Here is a 5,388-nt window from a genome sequence, read left to right as displayed (position 1 = left end):
AAAAAAAAAAAAAAAAAAAAACCCTGTTCAGAGAGAAGGTTTAAGGGGTTGTCATGGATGGGTAGAGGGTCTCTGAGTAGTTTGTGGTTTGGGGCAGGGAGGTTTCCTTCCAATGTTTTCCTGTGGAGTGATGACGAAGGAGATGAGAGTAAGGCCATGAGTTGGGAAAAGGGGAAATCCACACATTACAGCTAGCCCAAGTCTGTGTCCAGAGGGAAGGCAGGAAGCGTCTCCTGACCAGGCTGTGGTTAGGGCCAGGCGGTGGGTCCCAGCACCTTTTCCATAAGGTCAAGAATAGCTACCCGTGGCTACAGGGTACACAAAGCGTGCTTCATCCTAATGAAAACATACAATTTCAAAGCACAAAAGAATATAATTTATCTCCGTTATATTTCATATAGTAACGTAAGTACAGAGGGAGTTGATCTATTGGCAAAAATAAAATAATAAAAATGACTTCGCAGTCTTCCTGAATTCTTTTAATGGAACGTCTAATAGTTTGAAAAGTGTGCCTGCAGCTCATGTTTTGTCTCAGAGATAGCTGTGCTTTAGAGCCAGCGTCTCATACAAGATAAGCAAACTTTAGAGTGTCCCCAGAGAGACCTCAGACAGAGGCCCTGTGGGCACCGGAAGCTGGCTGGGTACAAAGCCCTGTGGGCACCGGAAGCTGGCCGGGTACAAAGAAAAACTTACTTTCTTTTATTAAAAGGTGTATTTATTTATTTTCTATGAGTACACTGTGGCTGTCTTCAGACACATCAGAAGAGAGCACTGGATCCCATTACAGATGTTTGTGAGCCACCACGTGGTGGCTGGGAAATGAACTCAGGACCTCTGGAAGAGCAGCCAGTGCTCTTAACCACTGAGCCATCTCTCCAGCCTGAACCTTATTTTCTTCCTGATTCTAAGATGACCCTCCTATCCGCAGCAAAGCCCTTCCCGTTCAGTATTACCGATGGAGACGCTCACGGTAATTATTTAGAAATTATTGTCTAATTACTTAACCTGGGGTGGGGGAAATCTAAGGACGGAGCAGTTGTTCTCAGATACATTTCCCTGATCAACAGAGGCAAGCGGACAACATGTTAGCCTGCAAAGGTGTGTCCCTTGCTCTAGACACCCTTGTCAGAATCTCTGAAGGTCAGCGACTTGGCAGCTGTATTGACACATCCCTCCCACGGATTCTGATATAATGTGTCAAATAAGGGGACCCAGCTCTCCTCAAGGACCTTGGGGGTGTTAGCCACTATCAAAATCTGTTAATATCACCGTTAATGTTAATTATGCTTGTAACTTTATATCATATGCACTCCTGCTCTTCTCTTACCTATAAAGAAGCAGAGATGTTGAGGCGGGACTAGTTGACTCCAGAGTTACCATCTCTTGGACATGGACATTCTGCCCTGACTGCTTTGGGTAAGAGGCCCATCAGTCCAACCACCAGCCATCTGCCCTTATTCCAGCACCAAGCAACCTTGTGACAACAACATGAACACTGGACTGTTTGTATCAGTTCCTAAAGGTGCAACCTCAACCAGGGATGTGTAGAATAGTTGATATCAGATTTTTTTTTCCTATTGCAAGCCTGAAAGAACTCTAGGTGAACCCAGCCACCATTTTCTCCCAGGCCAGAGAATTACTTCCTCTGGTGATCTAACACAGGGATTGTTAGAACTAGTGCTGAGGTAAGGTTGTCATTAGACCAAAGAAGCAGTTGTGATTGGTCCAAAAGTCCTCTGTACCTCCGGTTGACTCATTTCATGATGCCATTCACATCACTTGGGGAGTTGGCTGCAGGATACTCACTCATGTTGCTTCCCCTGGCTCTGAAGCAACAGCTCCCGAAAGACTTCTGCCAGGTGGTCTTTTCTTGCTTGCTTTGAGTAGTGAAAGATTAGATGGTCGCACAGGGTAAGGGGCAGCAGAGACAGAATGAATGGTGGCAGCTGAGGGGCAGGAAGCCAGTGGCAGAACAGCCCTGGCAAGGGAAGCATGTACAAGGGGTCTCAGCAAAGACAGATGTCCCAAGTGACTCCAACAGAGGAGCCTATGTTACTGGAGTCAAGCAGCAAGCTGTCTGACAGCGGGACAATTCGTGAGTTAGCTAAGATGGGGAGAAGAGCATCAGAAATGATGGGCAGATGGGGAATTGAGGGCCAAGGCTAAAGAGTTATGAGAGGTAAGAAAGAGCCAGGGAAGGGGAAGTGGTCTTTAGAAGACTACCAGGGAACTCTTAATACTTCTGTGTCGAGGGGTCCTGATACCCAATCCTTACATCAGGACTGCTACGCCAGCTGCTCTATCTTGCTGCTCTCAGACATTAGGGTAAGCACTTGGCTGCAGAGCGGCATCTGAAAATCTGCCTACTGGCCAGGAAGCTGTAACTTCTACCTACCTGGATCAAAGGAGCCTTCAGTTAGACGCTTGGCAGCAATTACACTCTTTTGAGAGTTATCAGATGAAATCTTAGTGAAGTTGTAGCTCAGTTGGCTTGACTGGCATATACAATGTCCCTGTTTTGATCCCCATCTCTGTATAGGCATGTTAGCACATGCCCATAATCCTAGCACTCAGCAGGTCAAGAGAAGGAGCTGGAATTCAAGCTCATCCTTGGCTACACCGTGAGTTTGAGGCTATCCTAGGATACCTGACCACCCTTTCTCAAAGCAAAAAAAGAACAACAGCAAAAGCTGCCACCTCCATCAAGAGGGAGAATTTTGGATGCTCATCCACATTTAAAACTCATATGAACAGTAGGCTTCGTAGAAAGGTGGCATTTGAGGTCATCCTTTAAAATATATTACATTTACAAATCTAACAACAGTATATTGTAGTCAAGAAAGAACTTGGTACCTAAAATTCTAAGTGTTAGCGCAACAGTAAATTACAATGTATCTTCTACGTTGAGATCAGAGGGCCTAGTCTGGGAAAGCAGGGAATAAGAAAGGACAACAGAAACACTGCCAAGAGAAGCTGAAATGTGACCAACTCAGATCTATCTCCTGTGGACCTAAGACAAACGGCCAAGGCACTGTCTGCAAAACGTGTTTTGAGAGCTAGGGGGGAAAAAGTAGAGAGTAAATTTACATCTCTGACTAAAGACCTGGGAACAGCATCTGTTTCAGTTACCCGGTGCAATGCAACAACTTCCCCCATCAGCTTGAGATGAAAATAACTGCTATGACTTAATTCAAGGGATCCTCAGTTTATTTCTGAGGCTTTAGAGAGCCTGCTGGTACCTGAGCAGCTCATCCTTTGAATGGAGATAAAGCAATGTTGCTGCTTGATGGCAGCCATATTCCAAGAGCATAAGACCCAGTGCCAAAGCACTTCTTTCACTTGTTGTTCATGTTGTTCTGTTGTGCTATATTGATTTGCAATTGACCAAACAACACAAGTTTGTTATATACAACATAGCTAGCACTATATTTACAGGCCTTTCTGTTGAGGAATTTTAATCCATCAACATGGTTGATTAGGCAAGGGATCAAATCCAAACATGTGATCTGGCTGGAATATTGACATACCTTAGTACACACCTTTAATTCCCTGGCAATGATGGTAAAGCTAGTTTGTAGAGAGAAGCAGCTATGTTTTTAAGGGTCACCTAATTGAGAGACAGACAGAGTAATGAATCAGAGAAAGATTTAACAGAATGAATCAGAGATAGGATACTTCCAGCTCTCATAAGAACAGGATGGGAAAAAGAAACAACTTAAGAGGAGCAGTAGAAAAGGAGCCAGGTAACGAGGAGACAGAATATTAGAACAAATTGGCAGGATTAACTAGAGGCCAGGCAGAGCAAATCAATGAGAAGATGAGAGAAGCCATTTTGAGTCAGTCAGCTTGTAGAGGAGTTTGACCAACACTGCTAAGTTGAACGAGCCAGCCAGAGTTCAGAAAAACAATAGAAAGGATGAGCTTATTCAGCAGTAAGCCTCTGAGATGACAATTACTTTGGGTGAATAAAATGTTACATTTACAGCTTATGGAGTGGTTACATGGAACAAATTACATTTATGTTATGGTATGTCACTAATGTTTGTGATGAAGACACTTAAAGTCAACTCTATTAGTTTCCAAGAATACAGTGCTTCTTTTGAATATATTCTTTATTTTGTTACAAATTTATTTTATTTTTAAGTGTGTGTGTGTGTGTGTGTGTGTGTATGGGGAGATAATGTATATGAGTGCAAATACCTGCAGATTTTAATAGATGGCAGCCTATCCTCTGTAGCTAGAGTTACAGGCAGTGGTGAGCCACCCTGCATGGGTGCTGGGAACCAAACTTGGTTCCTCTGCACCAGTAATATGCTCTCTTAATCACTGAAGTACATCTTTAGGCCCTGAATACATTATATCTAACTGTAATCTTCCCCAATCTTCTACTTCCCTCCTTCCCAATATCTTGTAAGATAAAGCAAATTGATAGCCAATCCCAGAGTGAGGGACAAAAGGTGTGCTCTGGCAACTATGAATGTTGTTAGCCCTTATTATGGTCAGTCACAGATGACATCAGGTAATTTATTAACTGAAGAGCAGGCTGGAGTAGGAAAACAGTTATAGAGTTTAAATATATCATTACTGGACTTACAAGGCTTTAAACACTATATTGAGGAGGATAGACTTAAATGTTCAGTTATAGGGAGTTATTCATTAATGCATTAAAAAATCTGATGTACTCAGAGCAGGGTGATTCTGCAAAATGGAGAATTATTTTGTGTTCATGGAGAGCAGGCAATAAAAACTGTCCCTTGAGCAGAGTTAATTGAGTTAACTTATTTAAATGAGTTCTCCGAATTGCTGTACACGCGGGTCTCAGGAAGACAGAGAAAAAGGTTCCACTGCATTAGGGCTCAATGAGCAGGAGTTACTGGGAGTCTTTCCAAGACACTGACTTAGGAAGTGCCAACTCTACCCACCCATCTTCATGTTCTCCACCTGTTAACAGTTGCTTTTCTTCTCACTGGGACCGAGCCCTAGACAGAAACTACTTAAAGGAGGGAAGATAGACTTTGGCTCACAATGAGAGAGAATTCAGCCCATTGTGTGGAGAAATCATGACCAGTTCATGGCAGAAGAGTGTCCCTGGGACTCTTCAAATATTGGTGGGCCAGAAACAAGACTGCTGTCCAGAAGTGGGACTAAGCGTCATCCCTCAGGGTAAGTCTCCCAGCAACCATGTCCCTAAGTTAGGCCCTTCCTCCTAAAGTGCCACAGCCTCCTAAGACAGGATCATCAGCTGGACACCTGTTCCAGCACAGGAGCCTGTAGAAGATACATCACGTTCAAATCATAACACCACCTAAAGTTCAAATTCTTAGACAGTATTGTATTGGTTTTTGTGTATCAAATGTTAATCATTTGGCCAGTGTTGGGGAGGGCATC

This window comes from Mastomys coucha, unplaced genomic scaffold, assembly GCF_008632895.1.
Source record: "Mastomys coucha isolate ucsf_1 unplaced genomic scaffold, UCSF_Mcou_1 pScaffold13, whole genome shotgun sequence".
In the NCBI taxonomy this organism is placed as follows: domain Eukaryota; kingdom Metazoa; phylum Chordata; class Mammalia; order Rodentia; family Muridae; genus Mastomys; species Mastomys coucha.
The sequence above is the reverse complement of the archived record's forward strand: the minus strand, read 5'-3'. Positions refer to the sequence as shown.